The sequence below is a fragment of the Camelus dromedarius genome, chromosome 14, assembly GCF_036321535.1.
Source record: "Camelus dromedarius isolate mCamDro1 chromosome 14, mCamDro1.pat, whole genome shotgun sequence".
Taxonomy (NCBI): domain Eukaryota; kingdom Metazoa; phylum Chordata; class Mammalia; order Artiodactyla; family Camelidae; genus Camelus; species Camelus dromedarius.
The window spans coordinates 22,850,858-22,872,517 of NC_087449.1; the positions used below are offsets into that span (position 1 = coordinate 22,850,858).

The 21,660-nt window shown below is 44.2% G+C and overlaps 1 protein-coding gene and 1 pseudogene across 2 annotated transcripts in view; both read left to right on the forward strand.

The window, feature by feature from the left end:
• LOC116156904 (cytochrome b-c1 complex subunit Rieske, mitochondrial-like) overlaps positions 1-21,660 on the forward strand; it is a 49,538-nt pseudogene that overhangs the window by 11,130 nt on the left and 16,748 nt on the right. Inside the window, exon 5 of the transcript XR_004140835.2 lies at positions 1-21,660. This exon is cut by the window's right edge and continues 7,901 nt beyond it. The product of XR_004140835.2 is annotated as a cytochrome b-c1 complex subunit Rieske, mitochondrial-like (transcript).
• JAK1 (Janus kinase 1) overlaps positions 1-21,660 on the forward strand; it is a 210,376-nt gene that overhangs the window by 6,626 nt on the left and 182,090 nt on the right. The window lies entirely within an intron of this gene.

Here is a 21,660-nt window from a genome sequence, read left to right on the forward strand (position 1 = left end):
GCATTCCAAAGGTTGTTAACCATCCTTGACCGTAACTGTAGGACTGACATCAACTATAATGAAAAACACCCCACAGGTGTGCTATAAATACATAATCATCAGTGTCATCAATTTGAGTACATTCTTGGCACTCAGAGCAAGAACAGTAAGTCATTTTTTTTGCTCAGGTGTATTCTTAAATTGTAAAACCCCCACACATTTTTGCTTCATGATCTGAGATACTGAGAAAACTAAAAATTTTAAGCAAAAAGTAGATGTTTTCAGGAATCTTTTTGTTTGCATAAATTGTATAAACTGAATATCCAGTTGATGGGGTTGAATGGCTAGGTCAGGGGAGAGAAAAAAGCCCTAGGCTCAATTGTTAGACATGGATTTGAACCCAGGTTCAGTGTAACTTAGTGGTATGACCAGGTAAATCACCTATCCTCTCTTAGGTTTTTATTTTCTTTCTGTAAAATGGGCTCATGCCTAATTCTGGAATCCTTTTGTGATGAATTAATGAGTAATTTATTGACAACCCCCTAGGGTTCTTGTGAAAACCAAAGGAGAAAGCACATAGAAGATTACTGAATGTTAAGTAGACATGAAGTATTACTGCCCTGTTTTATTATGAGCACTTTGAGAGCAGGGACCATGTCTTATCTTCATTTCCTGAACATCCAGAAGAGGTCTTGGAACATTGATAAATACTTGTTGCATGAATGGCTGAGGTCTGGGAGAGGGAATCAGCGAATCCGCGCAGGGGAGAGATGACACTGTGAAATAGAGCTGGGAGGCGTAGTTGATATATTGGTTGCTTATCATTAACATGTATACATCGTGTGTTCACCTTGCATCTTAATATAATTCAACTGGGTCTTTTACTGTTTCAGCCTCACCACTTGCTGGGCTGTGACCCTACTTTTACTTCTGCTTCCCCACATCCCGAACCAGAAGGGGACCTTTTAGTCCTTCACCTCGTGGGGCGCCTTCAGAGGGAGTCACGCAGCCGCCCGGGAAGGATGCTGCCGGCCGACACGGTGACTGACAGGCTGCCCTGGCTCAGTTATCACAGTGCTGATGCTGTCCATTCTAAAGGTACAGTACTGTGATAACTGAAGGATGGCAGCCATCTTGCCTTCCACGGAGGAGCCCCGCCGTGCCGGGAAGGAGGACGCGAGGCCCAGGCGGGAGAAGCGGTGGCGGGGACCCAGGAGCCCTCTTGCCCTGTGTCTGTGTTCTGCCTCTCCCCGAGCGCAGGGGACGTTGTTCCACCTGTCTTTGCCTTGTTCTGTGATAGGAGGGTGAAGAGGAGTTGGGTAGATGTTGGCCCTGTTGGGCTGAGCGGACGTATCATTAAGATCTTCGGAATTTTCAGGTGACTGATGCTAGATAAGTGCTAAGTGTGGATTAGTATTTCTGGAGTGGTATTCCGAGAAAGTTGGGCCACTTAGAAATGTAAAAAGCAACCCGATTAAAATAGCTTGATGCTTGTGAATTTAGATGTTCAAAATGAAATTCAGCTTAAGCAGGGAGAAAAAAGCCCTACGTGTTGAACAGTATTCATGTAATTGCACGAACAGAATTACATCTTTGTGTTTAAGGAATGGATGGGGACATGGCATGTTTCTTTCAGTAACAAAAAATATTTAGAAACTAGTCTAACTCAAAAAATATTTGATGAATGCCCATGTTATTGCTGCTGTCACCTTTACATGAAAGTAAAATGTGTGTAAATAATTTTCCTGTTGTCAAATAATTAAGGGGGTGGGTATAGCTCTGGTAGAGTGCCTGCTTAGCATGTATGAGATCCTGGGTTCAGTTCCCAGTACCTCCATTTAAAAAAAAAATTTAGGACTATTTTGTGATGACATCTAGAACAAATCAATTTCAGGGATATGAAGCTATAAATACCAACCCACCATCAGGTGTGCGTAAAAGACTAGGAAAATTAGCAGAGTGAGCGTCTGCAGCCTGTACTGTGCAGGGTGCGTTTGGGCTTAGAGGTGGGATTATTAGAGTACCCAGGGTTTCCCACAGCCTTCCTCCCTGAAGACTCCCAAGGAAGCTGTACACGTGGACCAGCAGCAGACAAGACGCAGGGTACACGACCTTATTATGTGTTAGATCATAGTCCGTTGCAAGGCTTGGATCATTTCATGTAGTTTAGGCTCTGTGCCTTAAACAGAGACCTCTTGACTTCTCCCCAGGCTCACGTGTACCTGGGAACCTTCCCACCCTGTGGGTAGCCGACTAGTGTAGGAACCCAAAGCAGTGGGCAAGGAGAGAACAGGGCCTGTTGAGGTCGGGACCTGCCTACACAGGGCAGGGAGAGCCTGGGAAGGAGAACAATGTGTGTGACCCTTTAATGTACAGAGACATTACCCACTAATCAGCGCAGCCCAGTTAATGTCTTCAGCCAGTTTTATTGTCAGGTTTGTCACGGGGACAGAATACAGAAGAAGAAAGGGAACTGGGAGCCAAGAGGGAAGCGAAGCGTTACCTCCCGTCCAGAGAGGTTCGGTCTGCCCCTCTCTTTGCCATCATCAGACGTTGCAGGTCATCGTGCTCCTCCGCTGGTTTGCACAGTTCTCTGACCTCTCTGCCCCCTTCTCCACCCGGAGGGGGCCCTTTCCTGGAGGAACCCCTTGAGCCACACCTGCTTGGCCCTGAGTTGCTTTCGTTGTAGCATTGATCCCATTACAGCCCAGGGCCTTCACGTGTCCTCATCCACTCAGGGCTTCTCTGAACTGCAGGCTCGACTGTGGTTTTGATTAGTTATTGGGAGGGCTGGCTCTGCCCAGTTGTGGATTTTACTCCCAGTCCTGAAAGTCCTTGGAGTTTCCTGCTCCCATAAACAGAAAAGGAATTTCTGACAGAAACCCTGGAAGAACTTCTAAGAAAGGAAAGTTTGGGGATTGGTGAGTTCTCAAGTAACTTGAAACACTCCTAATTTTTAGTGTTATAGCAGGTGGAAAAAACTGCTTCAGGGAGTGATGTGTTGTGCAATCGTTGGCCTTGGTGAGTATTTCTCCACCTTCCCTGGTCTTCCTGTTTTCTCGTTACTAGTTTTATTTTATCAGGTTTTATACTTACCGGACCTTGACCCCCCAGTTCCACACCCGAGCCTGTGGGCTGCTGCAGAGCGGAGTGTTAGGTGTAGTTTGGAGTCACTCCTGCATTTCTGCAGAAAGAGCCATACTGGGTCCCATTTCCTATCAACAGGAAAGCCTGGGGCTCAGTCTGTGGCAGGAGCACTGGAAGGCTTGCCTGGGCCTGGAGATCCCTGGCACTTTGGGACAGTTCATAGAGTTAAGGTGCTCCAACAGGTTAAGTGAGAGGTGATCCAAGAGAAATCTGATGGGGTTTTTCCAGCTTTGTTTAAAACATACATACACACAGTATGCTTTTGGTTGGTGTATTCACTGTATTCTTCGGTTTAGAGATGTAAGAATGGGAAGATGAATTAAACACAGAAATACCCTATGATCCAGCGTCTCCACTTTCAGTCACATACCCAGGTGAATGGTCTCAGATACTTGTGCACCAGTGTTCACAGCAGCATCATTCAAAAGAGCCAGAAGGTAAAAGCAGCCCAAATGCCCATCGATGGTTGTATGGATAGATGAAGTGTGTATGCCTACAACGGAATATTATTCAGCATTATTCAGGAAGAAAATTCTGACACCTGCTACAACATGGATGGACTTGGACGATAGCTAAGTGAAATGAGCCAGACTTTAAAGGACAAATAGTGTATGAGTCATAGAAGATTCCTAGAGTAGTCAAATTCATAGAGTCAGAAAGAGGAAGGGTGGTTGCCCGGGGCTGGAGGAAAGGGAAATGGGAAGTTTGTGTTTAATGGGTACAGAGTTATTGGGGAAGATGAAAAAATTCTGGAGTTGGATGGTGATGGTTATACAATGTGAATGTACTTGCTGCCACAGAACTGTACACTTAAAAATGGCTATAGTGATAAATTTTATGTCATTTTACCACCCCCCCAAAAGAAAGCATTTCAGAGTAATAGCATTGTTGTAGCCAGCAACAGAATTGAGTTTATTGCTCTCTTCTTCAGACGGTGTTCAGTGTGAAGATAATCACTGTTTCAAATAAGTAATTAAAACGTAATTCCCATATCTTTATGTGTTTAAAGTTCTGTAATATGTAGACTGTTAAACATTTTTCCAGGGTTTCTGACATAGCATAGCTTTAAAGTTTTGTGAACTATGAGAAGTATATTAACAGTACTAACTCAACAAGAAGGCAGGTGATGGAGCATCTCTTTCTGGCTTTGTGCCTTTTCTGGTGAAGCTGAGTGACTTACGGAACCTTCCCATGCTCCAGATGCCTCAGTTGCCTACTCTCTGGAATCGTGGTAAAGATGGAATTTTACTTTTACATATATATAGTTTGTATCATATGAATTATATATATGTGTACACACACACACACACACACACATACATATACATGACTATTTTGATGTCTAAAGCAGCATTCAAGTGTGGCGTATTATTTCTTATCCTCAAAAATGTAGAAATACAATGTCTGAAAAGAATAGCATTAGTATTTTAAAACAAAGTTTTAAAAAGCATCCTAATTAGACTTGTAACTCAAAGTATTATGAGCCTTATTATAAAGAGCATTCCCTAGCTTGCTCTCAATCACGAAAGGTTTCTTTCTGTGTTATTACATGCTGAAGTTTGAAAATGAGGAAAGTAGAAGCATAGAGATTAGGAAAAGATAGCAATAAACCTTCTCTAAAGGACTGCATGTTTCACTAGCCATGAGTAAAAAGCATTCATTTGTGGACCCTGGCTACTTGATCACAAAGCTCTCACTTGGCGTTGTGCTCTGGAAATCAGATTTCTTGTAGGAACTGCCGCCCCCATCCCGTGCAGTAGTCTGCCTTGATCAAAAAGTAAGCTATCATCCCTGCCATGCCAATTTCAAATATTTTGCTGTGTCTCATACATTTTGAGCTTCCCTGAATAACCAGCCAACTATACATGTGCCATAAATTTGTCTGTACCATTATTAAGCTGATTTGTTTCTTCCAAATCAGTTGCTTTTTGAGAGAACAAGATTCTTTTTAAAAAAATTTTACTGAAGTGTAATAATTACAGTGTGTCAATTTCTGGTGTACAGCACAATGTCCCAGTTTTATGTATATGTTTTTATATTTACTTTCATTAAAGGTTATTACAATATATAGAATGTAATTCCCTGTGCTATACAGAAGTTTGTTTTTTATCTATTTTTATTTATATTAGTTAATATTTGCAAATCTCAAACTCCCAAATTTATTCCTTCCCACCCCCTTTTCCCCAGTAACCATAAGATTGTTTACTATGTCTGAGTCTGTTTCTGTTTTATAGATGAGTTCATTAGTGTCTTCCCTTTTATTCTTTTTTTTTAGATTCCACATGTGAGTGATATCATAATGTATTTTTTTTCCCTCTTTCTGGCTTACTTCACTTAGAATGACAGTCTTCAGGCCCATCCATGTTGCTGCAAATGACATTATTTTATTCTTTTTTATGGCTGAGTAGTATTCCATTGTATAAATATACGACAGCTTCCTTATCCAGTCATCTATTGATGGTTATTTAGGTTGCTTCCATGTCTTGGCTGTTGTAAATAGTGCTGCTGTGAACATTGGGGTGCATGTATCTTTTCGAATTAGAGTTCCCTCCAGATATATGCCCCAGAGTGGGATTGCTGGATCATAGGGTGAGTCTGTTTTTAGTCTTTTTTTTTTTTAATTTTTTTATTGAGTTATAGTCATTTTACAATGTTGTGTCAATTTCCAGTGTAGAGCACAATTTTTCACTTATACATGAACATACATATATTCATTGTCACATTTTTTTTTACTGTGAGCTACCACAAGATCTTGTATATATTTCCCTGTGCTATACAGTATAATCTTGTTTATCTGTTCTACATACGCCTGTCAGTATCTACAGATTTTGAACTCCCAGTCTATCCCTTCCCACCCCCCACCCCCTTGGCAACCACAAGTTTATATTCTATGTCTATGAGTCTGTTTCTGTTTTGTATTTATTTATTTTTAGATTTCCACATATGAGCGATCTCAAGGTATTCTTCTTCCTCTTTCTGGCTTACTTCACTTAGAATCACATTCTCCAGAGACATCCATGTTGCTGCAAATGGCATTGTTGGGTTTTGTGGCTTAATAGCATTCCATTGTATAAATATACCTGTTTTTAGTCTTCTGAGGAATCTCTATACTGTTTTCCATAATGCCTGCGCCAAACTATATTCCTACCAACACTGTAGAAGGGTTCCCTTTTCTCCACACCCTCTCCAGCATTTATCATTTGTGGACTTTTTAATGATGGCCATTCTGACTGGTGTGAGGTGGAGACAGTAAGATTTTTGTGTTTTATATGCTTCGTAGAGGATTTTTTCCCCTAAAAATTGCTTCCTTTAAACTCTACACTCACAATTACAGTTTATCCTCACCATGTAGTTCGTTCTCCTCATTACCTGTTAGATTAATCTTTTACCACACAAATTCTTCATTAAGCAGGAGTAAGAGTAAGGGAGGCACCAAAAAACCACTTTTTTCCCTTCATATCCAAAATATGATTGTGCAGATTCCCATTGGAAGAGATGCCAAGTACTCGAGTGTATCTGGGACATTCTCAGCTGGAGTTCTTTATATTTAAAGAGTTTGAGAGGGTTTTGTGTTGTAATGCATGCTCCTAAGGTAATGTATGTTAAAACAATTCACCCAATTGAAATGGAGTAAAATAAGCTGATTGTATCTTGCTTTATGCATTTGCACTGTTACTGTACTTTTATTTTTCATGAGATTATGAGATGGATAGTGATGTTAAAGAGTGTTAAGACAGAGAACAGTTCCAATTTAGTGGGAAATTCATTTTCATTTTCTGCCACTATCTTTGTAAATGAAATTCTAGACATATTACCTAGACTCCCATTCCTTGTTTGTTTGTTTTTTTTTGTGGGAAATGAGTATCTTTGGACCAGGAATATCTTAGGGTCCATAGAGGTAGCTACCTAGAGTACTTTGCTCTTAAAGACTTTTCAGGCTACCTCTGGGTTCCACAGAAGAGAATGTTGTAACCACCCATCCAGGTCTACCTGTGATCAGCTCTCAGTGTCTGTCATCTGCATCAGATTGAGATGCAGATACACTGCTGACCCCTTTCCAGGTGCTAAAGTATTTTCAGAGGTTTAGATCTTTTGGGAAGGCAGAAATTCTCAAAGTTACAGTGATAGACTAGATTTCTGGGAACCATGTCATTGGTAACACAGACACCCTTTCTTATGGGGAGGGTATCTTGGACTTCTAATTAAAATATCTACCGGTATAATGTATAGAATTATGTCTAGATATGTATTTTCCCCATTTTGTTATCACTCATTGATTTCTACAAAATTATTGCTAATACCACTATTCTAATACCATAAAATTTGCCACTTTTTAGTAAATGCAATTTAGGCAGTCTAGTGCAATTTATATATGTAGAATTTTGTGTAAGTAATTGGGTCTAATAACTGGAAGAGATCTTCCTTCCTCCCTCCCTCCCTCTCTCCCTCCCTTCCTTCCTTCCTTCCTCCCTTCCTTTCTTATAGGATTATTTCCTTGTGATGAGTCAGTGTTGAGTGCCCTTGTTTGATCCTAATTCAAATCTTCAGAATGAAAGAGTTCTCCACGTTTCATAGTTTAAAAATCTGAGGAAGCTCACAGAGGGTTTTAAAGACACACTGCTAGTAAGTGGTAGAGCAAGGCTATGAATCCAGAACGGAAAAAGTATGAGAGATTAGGTAAATATAAACTAATCTCGCTTTGCTCTTGAACGTAGATTAGGAGATGAGGCCTTGCAAAGGAGTTAGACCGAGCATATGTTGGAGTGTTTTGGAACTGTCATACCACCCTCCCCCATCCACTCTGCCCACCTTCTGTTGCCTTCTTGGCTGTACACCTGTAATTACCTTCATAAAATGAAAATTTGGTCATGGCATGATTTTGTTTTAAAACCCTCTGAGGGCTTCCTTTACTCTTGGGATCAAGATTACTGTCTTTAACTTGCCCCTTGAGATCCTGGGCAGTCTGGTTCCCCCTCCCTCTCTGGTCCCATGGCTTGTGCCCCGTTGACTCGCCCTCCTTTGTCCAGGGAATCAAGCTTCTTTCCACCTCAGGTGCATTTCCACCTGCCTGGGACACCTGTACCACTCACTTCATCAGGCTATCCCTTATCCTTCAGTCTCTGGTTAAATATTAATTCCTCAGAGACCCCTTTCCTGACACTCCCAGCTGTGTCCAGCCCCGTGACACTGTGCTTTTCTGTCAAGGTACTCATCACAGTTGAACTACGTAGATGTATGTCTTTGGGGGGTATGGTGTGTGTGTAATGTCTTGTTAGGTTGTTGAGTTCTCTGAGGGCAGGGACCGTGGCCCTATCCATTGCTGTGTTCATGGTGCCTGGCATGGAGCCTGGTATGTGGCTAACAGTGGAAATCTAATGTGTGAGATGCTGGCTGGAGTCTTTCCTGTTTTCTAAAAATGGACGAGAAGAGTCCACAGCTAAAAAGGTGTTTAAAATCCCCACTTTTCTCTGATCAGAGAGCTGCAGCTCCGTGGCCAGCATCTTCCTGCAAAGCTTTTTCAAGAGGTGCCTTTTCAGCAGAATCAGCTCCCAGGTTGCCCTTATCCCTTACGGCCTTCCATAGGAAAGACAGCCAGGACAAGGAGAGAACCTCCGCTTGGAGATATCTTTTGTTGGGAAATCGGTGAGCTGTTAGCTGTCCCAGAAAGAGCTCCCCACACCCAGTTTCTGCTGAGCTAAGAGAAGGAGTGGGACGGAGGAAAGGAGAGATGCCAAATTTGGTGGGACAAGGATGTGGTTTCTTGGACTCCGTGGTCAGTGGAAGTGAATCCGTAGAAGGTGGCTTGGGACTAAAGCCTTCTGCCTAGTGCCCCACTGGAGAGCAGCCCCCACAACCCAAGAGTGGACCCCAGGAATGAGCCAGGATATGGGGAGTATCCCAAAGGATGAGCCTCTGGCCAGTCAGAAAACTCACCCCACCAAGGTGGGGTGGTTGATGTGGGAGCCCTCTTTCCAGCTTCTGGAGAGGTGAGCCCCATTTCATGCAGAGCTTTTTTTGAAAGATGTCATTTCAGCAGAACCAACTCTCAGATTTACTGTGGATGGTCATGAAAGGAACCAACCAAGAGAGTAAGCTCAGGGAGAAGGGGAGGGAGGGGGCTGAGAGAGAGACCACTCGACTCCTCCACCCCGGCCCTTGGAGCCTCCAGCCTTGTCTCAGCTGAGACTTTGTTTTGAACATGGGATTAAAAATTCTCATCAAAATTAAAGGCTTAGCAACTCAACTTGGCAAGAGGTCAGGTTGAAGCCCTTATTACTCAAGAGAGAAGGGTAGAAGTTACTGGACATAAGATAGTTTCATGTTTTATTCTTCGCTGAGTTGAAAATCAGAAGTTCAAGTTACTCATTTAAAGGATGGAAGGGCTGTAAAATATCCCTCAGGTCAAAGGTGGCTTGTCAGTGTTCTCTGCCCTAGAGAGTCCCCTCACCTGCAGTTTCTTACACGTGAAGGTGTGGAAATGCCAGTTCAGTCCTAATATTTCCAGCAGCCTGTTCACTCCCACTGCTGTCCTCTCTCCCTTCTCCAGAAAGCAGAAGGCAACTCAGTGAGAAAGCAGAATCCAGGAAGGGCATTTCCCCTGTCCGGACCCCTGGCACATTTGCCTGCGGGCACCGTGCATGAGGATGGATGGGAGTTACCCAGTGTTACCTGCGGGTCACCACCCAGTGGTGTGTCCCACATCTTTGACCGTCCTTCTTTGTACCAAAAGATTCACTAAGAATATCCCAGTTTAGAACCAGGTGGCTTAAAAAAGCAAAAATGAAAACTTGTAGCTGGACCTGCCTTTAAAAATGTCAGGCCTGTCTTAGAAGTGAGCTTTGTAGACGACTGGTGTGTAACGACTTCCTGGTCGTTCGCCGGATCAGTGAGCTGTGGAGGATGGGAACCCAAGAGCTCATTTGCTCCAGCAGTTTTCACACGGTGGGTTTGAAATCAATTATATGTGCCTTGACCAGCATTAAAAAAATAAATAAAACAAGATAGAAAATATGAGAGTATATAGCCCGTGGTGAGGTCATATTACTTCATGAAACTTTGCAGTTGCTTGCTTGAGTGTGTGTGTAGGAGTTTGTGTACTGGGACACAAATTTTTTTCTTTTTTCACTCTGGCTTTCAGTTAAGCCCATAAATTATTGATCTAGATGTTAGATTCTCAGTCATCTCACTATGTATTGCAAATTTGGGGAACTAAAGCCCAGAACGGTGAAGACACTTGTCCAATGGCAGCAGGAAGGGAGTAGGAACTCAGACTTGCATCTCAGTCTCAAGGTTAGTGTTTCTCCTTCTCACCAGCCTGCAGAGAGTAGCAATAGTGACAGCTAACATTTAGTGAGTGACTACTGTGTGCCAACCTCTGCGTTAAATATATCATCTTATTTCGTGAGGAAAGGGGTCATTTGGCTTTGTGTTTTGTTTCAAGTAAATGTTCATGGCTAAATAGTGGCTTAGGGCTGTTGCCCGTGGCTGGATTAGATACAGAAGTTGTGAGTAAACATTTAAAAGTTTTATAGCAATTTGATAGTAATTTCATGTCTGTTGAATCCAGTAATAGAAACATTGGCTTGCATTTTATGTCTTTAATAAAAATTTTTCTAGCAATTGATTTTCATTGTGTTTGACTAAAGTATCAGTCCATGATGGATTGGAAATAAGAACAAACTGGTTCTTCACCACAGGCAACTTGAGAAGCACTGACTTAGACCCGGCAAGGCCAACACCTTTGTCCCTTGGGGCCTCTGTGGTCCTTTTGAAGTGCCAGGTGGTCACAGCTACCCTTGGAAGGGGCAGACTGCTAGATGCAAGCCCTCTAACGTCAGAGCAGGAGCGAGTAGGGGACTCCCAGTTCTAGAAATAGCTCCCCTTGGGGATTTGAGTGGAAGAGGCACCAATGCCAATAAATACCCCAAAGCTTTCATTTCCTTCAGAACTTGTGGAAGTGGATCTGATGGGGATGTAATTTCTGCTGTCTCCTCTGGGAAAGCAGAAAGAGCTCCTTCCTCCTAAAGCTGTCCCCAGGAGACGAAGTCCAACACAGAACAAATTAAATTCTCAAATCCCAGGCTCTTCAGTCAGAGTGGCAAGAGCAGAGGGACGATGCTGCAGAGTTCTCCGGGAGAACAGGGCTGATTAAAGGGAGCCTGTGGGTCTCCTCGACTTGCAGGCTCTGTGGAGGGAAGCACACTTCATAAATCCTGCTGGACTGCTTTCTGGCTAAATCCTCGTATTTGTACGAAGAATTGTTTTTAGTGAATCAGTGTGTCTTTGTTAGCATCTTCTGGAATTCTGCAGACTGCAGCCAAGGAGTTAGCAAGGTTGAGCTCTGGACTGAACATTTAATCAGTTGAACGCTTCCTTATGTTTTCCTGGTTTGTTCTCATAACAAGTGACCTTAGTCCAACTCCTGGCAACACATGATTGTGGAATGTTCCCTTCTGAGGAATTCTGCCTTGTTTTTTCATTCTGAACACACTGAAACCTCTGAAAATTCAGATGAGTTTGTTTGGACAGTGATGATAATGTGAGCTAACTGTACCTGCTGTCTGCCCATGCGTATTACACCTTAGATATGTATTTATTTAGCATTTACATACTAAGTGTCGCAATGGTCCTGGTCAAATAGGCGGAAAAAACTAAGGCTTAGAAAAATGATGTCACTTACCTGATGTAGCTCAGTTCAAGCCTCAGCTGCTACATTCCCATGTTTCCTATAGGTTCTTACCTGCGTCCTTGCGTGAGACATTGCCAGAACCCCAAAGGCACGACGTTTTCATTGATTCTTTTCTTCTACCTGAAAACAGTATCATCGGGACCCGCTTCCTTTTGGGTTTGATTTTGAATACATACCACCTATGCAGTAATTCAGGAGTGGAATGATGCATTTAACTCTAGGTCCCGCAGACACAGAAGTCCCCAGGATAATAATAGCTAACGTTGATTGAAGACTTTCTCCATAACCTGTCCATGGAGTCATTTCTACCTGCATTATCTTACTTAGTCCTTCCATGGAAACCGCCTCCTCCTCCCTGTCCCTGTCCCTGTCCCCGCTTTGTTTTCTCATAGCACTTTTACATGGTGTGTTCACACTGGCCTGCTTCAGTTTACTTAACTGTATTTATTGCTACCTCTCCCCACTAGGATGTAAGCTCCATGAGGCTGGATGTCTTTTTAGCTCAATAGTATCAGTCCCCAGCAGGTAGAACCAGGCCTGGCACATAATTGGTTGCTCACTTATTTGTTGAATGAATGAATGAACAGTTCTTATAGGTAAATATCACTATCATCCCCTTTTTACATATAAGGACCCTGAAGTTTGCGGTATAAAATAATGTGCTCACATTAGAAGCAGTTACTCTTTTATTTCAAAATCAGCTTTTTTCTTTTTTAACTTTTTCTCTTTTTTGTTTTTGAGGGGGGAGGTAATTAAGTTTACTTATTTTTTAAATGGAGGTACTGGGGAATGAACCCAGGACCTCATGTGTGCTAAGCACACACTCAACCACTGAGCTATCCTCTCTCCTTCAAAATCAGTTTGTAGATGTTGGTGGTAAGAACTTCCTTTCTCTGCTACGTTGTTGGAATAAAAATTTTGCCACAGTCAGAAAAAAGGTTGGTTTGGCAGTTTGAGTAGCCTCCTTAGCGTAGATAAGCGGTATGGAATTGTTAAATACATTGGGCGTTTCATCTACAGTAGTAACTGTAGCCAGTAAAAGGTAATTAAGGTACCTGTTTCTTCTATCTAGTTGTGGTGCCCCCAAATTTGATAACACACAATAAAGGGCAAGCTTTACATAAATGACTTGCTAACACAAGACGGCTTCTGTTGAAGCACCAGTGGGCCTCTCATGAGATAGAATTTCAAAGTTGTGAAGGGCCTGGGAGATGTCCAGGCCAGCCTCGCTACCTCTCCCCACAAGGGCCAGACCGTGGGCTCAGGTGGTCCTTCATGGGACAGCCTGGTCCACTGATGGACAGATGCACTGTCGTCGGATGGCTGCGCTGTCAGGAAATTCTCTCCACTGAGCTGAAAGGTATCTCCAGGTAACTTGTAGAAGCTGGTCTGCATTCTGCTCTCCAGGGAATTACAGAATAAATGAAATCTTCCTTTCACATATTAGCCCTAAAGATACTGGTTTATTTTGTACTCCTTTTGGCTGTCTCGTCCCAGTGCCTCAGACATTCCTCACAGCATCTTTCCAGCCGTTTCCCCATCCTGCTTGCGCTCTCTGGCACGCTCTGCAGCTTGTTCACATCCAATTTGCTGGGTCCTCCCGGACTCCAGGTGGGGTATTGGGATGACATCCATTGTTTCTGGCAGCCACACCACCCGGTTGACTCATCCACACCCCTGAAGCCCTTGTGTGTGAACTATTGTCGAACTCCAGTGGGAAGAAAGTACTGCACAGATGGAAGCAAGGATGACTGAGGGCTATGAAAAGTAACAGTGGTGCCCGTGGACACTCTGTCCTCCATTTCTCCAGGCACTCCTGCCACACCCAAGATAGTTAGGATAAGAACAACTTTTTATTGCATCTGGACTGTGTGTAGGACGCTGTCCTAGCCACTTTTACATACACTACCTGTTTAACTTTCTAAAAAAACACATTCATAGGTATTATGGAACTCTGTGTTACACTGGAGGAAACAGAGATTAGGAGAGATTAACTAACATGCTTAAGATCACATAGCTTGTAATTAGTGGAGCACAGATATGAATCTATCTGACTCCAAATCCCAGGGTTGACAAGATGCCTTTCCAGGAGCCACAAAGAGAACAGGCTCAGCTATCCAAGGCTCCTGTTTTCATTCTCTCAGAAAAACAGGCGCAGGACAGTACTTTACAGTTGCGATATTTTCTTCCTATCCTTTGAAGAAAGAAAGGATCCACATGACTGTGTTCTTGCTCTTACCAGCTGTTCCATATCTGTGTATCTCGTTCAGTCCTCAGGACATTCTGTGAGGAGAGCACTGATGTCATTACCATTTGACAGGTGAGGAAATCATGACTCAAGGAAGGTGAAGTCGGTTACTTACTCAGCTACCTGAGCCCGGAGCCGACATGCTTTTTGCCACACTGTGTCTCTCTCTTCTTAGGGAAGGTTTTCTACTCAACCCTAAGTGCCTCCCTCCGAGAGGGTCTCTGACCAGACTTAAACACCATGACAGTCTTCCCCTCTCCTGTCCAGCATTTCCAGACTTACTGACCTACCAAATTACATGAGTGGAAATGGAGGAAGATGCACTCACCAAATTAGATGAGCATTTACTCATTATTAAAGGCTTCCTGTGTGCATAGCTTTGGGCCAAGGATCAGCTGTGGAAGCAGAGTAAGGAGCCAGATGACTTGTTCGAGCTCAGGCCAGCTGGGCCCATGATGCTTCCTTCTCCCATTGTACGAGCCCCCACAGAAATTCACGGTGAGTGCAGCGGCTGCTGCCAGGACCCGATCATTTAGTAATGTTCAGTTGAGGGCCATGGACCCACAAGCCTTCAGACTGAATTAGCTTACTTGCCAAATCATAGGTCCAGAAATTTAGGGACCACGAGTAAGAATCTTGTCAAATCACATTACTCATCTTTGTATTTGCCTAGAATGTAAGTGTTCACAAAATACTTGTTACTTACATAATTCCATTTGTTCCTCCCACCAACCTGGTAACGTAGGCTGGACAAGGGTTCCTTACCCTGTTTTGCAAATGGGGAATCAGAAACTCAGACTCAGAGACTGGCTGAGAGCCTCATGGTCTCTAGGGCAGGGCCCAGACACTGCATTCAAGCTGTGACTCCTGGCCTTGCGCTCTGTTGGCCCTTCTTCCTTCACTTCTCTCTTGCACTGTCCGCGAAACTTCTCGTGCCCCTTTGCCCTTGCCATTGGCCCATTGACTACCAGCAGTCACCAGCTCAGAAGGAACTACGCTAGACCAAGCTGGACCTGCTCTTTTCTCAGGCTTCACTTCCTGAGCCATCTAGTCACCCTGACTTTCCATAAAACAGTTGCGATGGTTTGCAGGTTGTCATCAATTTTCACCGTCACTTGAAAGTCCAGTTGACTGCAGCACCAAGCTGCCGTAAATGCTCTTTTTCCCCAGGCAGGTACCTGTGTATTAATCTTCATGTCACACTACCCATTTGAAAAACTTAACAACCTCACTTGATTTCTCTAGGGTGGACAGTAAGCTGAGGAATGTCTCAGGAAGCCAAGGCTTTCTGTGTATTGGCTCAGTGGAGATCATTTGACCTAAAGCTCCCTCTTACCTCAGCCAGTGGGCAGGAGCAGCGACCTCACGCCACCCAGCTCAGAGTCAAAGCCTGCTGGCCACCACCCCACCCTGTCCTAGCTCTAATCTAGCCTCCCTTCTAAAATGTTGTCATTGCAAGTATGTCCTATGTGTAGAATCTTAACTGTATATACCTTTTGGAATTGGCTTTTTCATCTCAGCAGAGTTTCCTGGACATTCATCCAAGTCATGATATCGATTTTTGTTTATTATCTAATGTCCATGCATTAATTTTTTTTAATTTAGGTTTAAATTTTTTTTTAATTTCACTTAGATTTTTGATGGTGGGGGAGCGGTTTGTTTGTTTTTTTAATTAACTAAAGTCTATAGCTAGAGTTACAGAAGCTCGCTCTGCTGCTTCCTAGCCAGGAGACCTTGTAGACTGATAGATCTTTCTGAGACTCCATGTCCTCATTTTTAGAATAAGCATCACAATTAGAACTTAATACTAGTTTAACTTTTTAAAAAAGAATTTTCTATTTATTTTAATGGTGGTGTGGGGATTGAACCCAGGACCTTGTGCATGCTAAGCATGTGTGCTCAACCACTGAGCTGTTACCCATCCCCCTGACTTTTTAAAGTTTCAAGGAGGAAAAGCATTCATATTCTCCTCATTAACGGAGGCTTACCATAAAGATGCGAGACAGTGTCTTCTTTAGCCGCAAGGAGCCTCCTGGTCCCAGCACTTCAAGGATTTGGATAAACAGCAGGCCTTTTGTATTGTTTAGAGGAGCAGGACCACCTTTTCTTTGTGACCTCCTCTTGTCATTTCGTATTACCCAGGAGAAAAGACCTGATTGGGTTGGTTGGCTGTTTCCAGTATAGAGAAACTGTAATGGGCCCACACCAAACCCCTTGAAGGTGTCCTCTCTTGAAGCCCTCTTATGAACACGCTGGGGGAATCTATCAGCGTCTCTGGCCATCTGTCAGAACCAAGCAAAGATGCCTTGGGAGGTGATGCCTGTGTCACTGGTGGTATTCAGGCTGAGGCTGATGGTCACATTTCAGGTGTGGGACCAAGCAGACTGCAGCTGATCCCTGCTTTAGTCCTTTGTAGATAAAGAGCAGAATGTGTTTTATTCAACAGAGTAAAACATGAAAAGTACCCTCTCAGTCAGCGTGCTCAGGAGGAACTGGATTTGAAAGATCCTTAAGGCTTAACGGACCCCCATTGAGGACAGTGTTTCACAAGGTTTATAAGGAGCAAAATTCAATGGCCAAGAACACCTTTGGCCAGCTATAAAGCCCTGTACGAACACTAGTGATTTCACAACGTCAGCTGATTTAACATGCATTCAGTCTCATCTAAGTAGCATTTTGGATATGTGCCGCTAGAAAGGAAATTTCCCTGTGTGTGTGTGTGTGTGTTTTAAATAAGAGACTTCAGAAAATGCAAATACACACACGCATTTGCTTGTGTTTCTTAAAGGAGACAGTAGAGTTCAGTATAGAGCTGGAAACAAGGCCAGCTGGTTCCTGTGAAATGTCTGTGGGCAGAAGGGCACCAACTCAGATGACGGCTTCCGGGTTTCTTGTGATGATAGTTACAGAATGGCCATCAGGGAGGAACAAAGCTTGGTCATCAGACAGATCCAGGATCCTCGGCTGTGGTGCAGTTTCTGAAACAAACATAAATCATCGAAAGCTTACAGGTTCCAGCTCCTTCCTCAGACTCCATGTTTGAGATGCTTAGAGGAACTAAACCACATCTCTGTATATTTAGTCCAACAATTTGTTCCCCTCTCAGCTTTCAGGCTGAGCCTGGGGAAATGAGAGGATCACTCCCTCCCCCTTGAACACTGTAAATAGCTTGTTCCCCTTGGCGGGGGTCCTCCTCACCTTGGTAACGAGTAATTCCTGCCGACTGCCGCGGACCCCAGGCAGGAGCAGGGCCTGCAGGAGCACAGAGGGAGATCTGTGTTCTCCTGGGCTGCTCGGCCTCTGAGCAGCCCAGCCCTGCTCGGAATCACTGGGCCTTGACCCTTTAGTGACACCCAAGACCAGATCACAGATCCTCATTTTTCAGGATGAATCCTACAGTTTTGATTTTGTGGTTCTTGAGAAGAATAGGAGGGCTAAGAAAAATCTTTGCGTATCCCTCCCCGCCCCAAACCCCAAGTCCCAAGTGCCCCTCCGCTAACTCCCTCTGCTCCCTTTTATCCCAGCAATTGCCGTATATTCTTGTCCTTCATGATTTTTCTGTCAGCTTCTCTAAAATGTGAGCTCCTTCCGGGCAAGGATGATGTCTTTTTCTCTGGGTCTCCCCTGCCCCTAGCAAAGTGCCTGGCATATGATAGGTGCTCTGTAAATGTTTATGAGCTGAACACAGAAGAACCAGAATGCAGCCACAGGAGGTTGAGCAGGCTCCAGAGGGTGGGGAAGGCCCTGGAATCCAGGTCCCCTGAGGACAGGGTTGTGTGTGTGGTGTGCTGGGAGACTGGTGGACAGAATAACAGACCCCCCAAAGATGTCCCTGCCTTAATTCCCAGAACCCTTGAATCTGTTACGTTATGTGGCAAGGGAGACTTACAATTGCAGGTGGGATTCAGGTGACTGATCTGCTGACCTTAGCATCAGGAGATTATGGTGGATGAGCCGGGCGGTCAGTGTCATCACAGGCTTCTTATAAGAGGGAGGCAGAAGGGGCAGTCACAGCAGGAGATGTGAGGACAGAAGCGGAGATGTGAGGGCAGAAGCAGAGATGGGAGTGAAATGGCCGCAAGCCAGGGAGCACAGGCAGCCTCTAGACAACGGGAAAACAATGGCCAGGGTCTCCTGCGGAGCCTCCAGGAGAAACACATCTCTGCCGCCACCTTCCTCTTAGCCCTGTGAGGCCCATTTCAGACTTCTGGCCTCCAGAGCTATCGGATAATACATTTGAATCGTTTTAAGCCCGCTAAATTTATGGTACTTTGTGACAGCAGTAGGGACCTAAGAATGAGGCTGAGCTTGGTGGAAAGAACCAAACAGAGGGCGTGAGCCCAGGAAAGGAGATGCCACGTGGGAACAGCTCAGTCAGCATCACGAGACCTCAGCAGAGTCACCTCCAATGAAGATTCACTGACAGTATGACCAGAATTGGTCAATAGCCCAATATGTGCTGCTTCTAGCCCCCCAGGGACGGAGTGCCTCTAGTAACTGGGGAGAAGCCTTAGTAGAGCATACCGTACCAGCGTGCGAAGACCTGGCTTTGAGTTCTCTGCCGCCTGTGGCCTCAGCAAGTCATGTAACCTCTCCAAGTCGTCGTTTTCTGATCTGCAAACTGGGGATAAATCTGTCTCCTAAATGGAAGGGCTGTTGTGAGGATTACATAAGAACACATGTAGTGTGCTTAACATAATGCCCACCACATAGTACACAGTTATTACTTTCTGTTACTACAGATACGCACGCGATCTTGTTTGTAACAACAGTGTTTGAGGTGCCCCTGTACTCCTCACTGACTAGGTCATAGGTGGAGTCTGTGGTGAGTTCGGGGAATGAAAGTCAGAGGAGAGCAACCAGGATGGTGAAAAGACCCCAAGTCGGGTCCTCTAAAAAGAAGGGCCAGGTGAGTGGGGAGGGTTGACATGAAGCTGCTTGAGGTTACGTGACTTGTGGGATCTGATGGAAAATGAAAGAGTGGGTTCCCTTGTTCAAAACAATTATGAAGAATTTCAAGATGATAACAACAGAGCATTAAACAAGTGTGGGGCCCTTCTGAGCATGGGGCCCTGCTGCACAGTTCGCACCCCCATGAAGTCCCTGCGTGTCATTGTGTAAAAGTGATAGCCTCACTCTGTGAGGCAGTGCTGACGGCAGCAGCAAGAAGGTGAACAAGTTCAGGGCCTTGAAAGATGATGCCAGTGGGGACCGTGATCAGAATGAAGAAAAGAGTGCAGAGAAAGATGGTGAGAAGGAAACATCTGAATGGGACGAGAGTCAGAGCGGTAGCAAGAGGAAGGCTGTTGTCCCTGGACCAGAGAGCATCCCCTGCAGTACAACTACACTTTCTGGTACTTGGGAAAATCTGGGGCCATTGCACCCACTCAGAGAGCTTTGAAGAAGATCAAACAGATTAGTATCTTTGCCTGCTTGGAGCAGTCCGCAGTTTTACAGCTCCCTGGAATCTGACAGGCTACAGTGATGTCTGTCTCTTCAAAGAAGGAATTAATCTTATCTGGGAAGATAATGCAAATAAAAATGGTGGCAAGTGAATTATTTTGCTGTGGAAGGGTTTGACATCCTGTTGCTGGGAGAATCTCATCCTGGCCGTGCTGGGGAACAGTTCACGGTTGGGGAGGAGATCTGTGGGCCTGTGGTTTCAAGAGGTCATTGTTTCAATATAAAACAAGACTGGTAGTGAGCAATCTAGTAACCACAGCCTGAATCTGGACATGTGTGTGTTTGTCCAAAATGAATGGAAGATCTCGAGCCAGTCCTTCCATCTGCTCCTGAAGGGACATCCCTGAGTCTCATGCCCCCTGCCCCTTTGCACTCATTCCTGGAGGCTGACATTGGCTAGACCCCCTCCAGCATGGTTGACTTAATAAAGCAGAAAAATGGAAACTGTGACTTTGTAATAGACCCACTTCATTTTTTAATGGAGTTCTGTAGAGGGGAGTTCAGCCTTTTGTCTTGCTCTGTGCCGTCCAGATGCCTCTCGGGCGTTCTGTTGTGTTTTTGTCACGCATGCAAAAGACCTCGTGACCACACGAACGAGCCAGAGCTGCCACTTAAGAGCTGTCGGTACTGCTAATGTCTGTGCGTCCAGGAAGAGCTTTCTGTCGGAGAGTCCCGGGATAGCTGTAAATGCTCTCTTCTAGCTCTGCTGTGAAATTATTGGGACATTATGTGAATTTCTGCCCCCTCATCCCCCAAGCCCACCACTTTCTAAAAACGTGGTACTGATTTTGTATTGTCTCTGCTTCTGCCCACCCTTCCTTCCCCCATGGCGGTCTTTCCTTGGAGGCACAGCTGCACGCAGCAGCCCATCCATTGGGCCACGCTGGCTTCGCTGAGGCGACTTAGCAGGGTTGATGCCTAGGTCAGTTAAACAGATTAGGAGCTAGATTATTATAATGTATGTTTATCTTTTTTAATGAAGTATAGTCAGTCACAACGTGTTGATTTCTGGTGTAGAGCATAATGTCCCAGTCATGCATATATACACATATATTTGTTTTCATTATAATGTATGTTTCAAGTATAGGAGTTGGAGCTAAAGACAATGATTGAAATCATTTTCCCAGATGAGCAGGGCCTGTACGTCAAGCCTGTTTCTGTGGATTCTTGTGTGCCCCTCTTTGAGGAACTTGAACTAAGGGGAAGAAACTGCAGAGGTAACATAAGGAAGAACTTTGTAAGAAGCCAGCCAGAGGAGAAACTTTGGCACTTCTGTCCCCAGAGGTGGGCAGCCACTATGCTGGAAGGCAGAGAACTCTTCATTGCTAAGGGTGTTCAGAATCTGAAGAAATTATGCTAAATGACTGCTAACATTAATTTCCAGTTCTGAGACTGGATAATTCTATCAAATGTTTTAAGAAAGGGGATTTTAAGAGCCCTCAAGCTTTTCTCAAAAATTTAATGTGATTTTTGAACAATATAGAACAACACACATGCTCTTTCCTGCACTTATAGTTTTTGATGTATTTTCCCTATCGTAATTATTCCACTTACATACAGTTTTTCTGTTTATGCATTTTCATGATTACATAATATTCCACTAAATGTACATAGTATCGTTTATTATTCCCTAGTTATTGGGTGGTTCTGTTCTTTCCGATGTTTGATTATTATAAAAAGCAATGCTCTAGATATTTTTGCATACACAGCTTCTCTTCCCTCTTGAAATACTTCATTAGAATAATTAGAGCTCATTAGGTTGCAGATTACACAGCTTGTCGGAAGAGCCTAGGCAAAAGAGGTTTGTTGGTAAGTATGTAGGACAATCACAAAGATACAAAGTGCGAGACACACAGAGGAGCTGGAAAGAAGTCCAGCACACTCCATCTTCCCTCCCCTCCTTAGTCTCGATTTCTTTAGACTGCCTTCTTCGCCTGCTCCTGGTTTCCTGTTGCTTATAACTCTGGCGCTCATGAGCCTTTGACTTGCCTTGGAGCCAGGAACCTCTTGTTTTTATCAAAAGAGTCCAGCGCCAACCACTATGTGATCAGAATTTCAGTATCTCTCATACCAGATACCTGAGCAAGAGTCTGAAAAGCCAAGCTCCTTGGACTTTGTGACTTGAGCTCTCCTC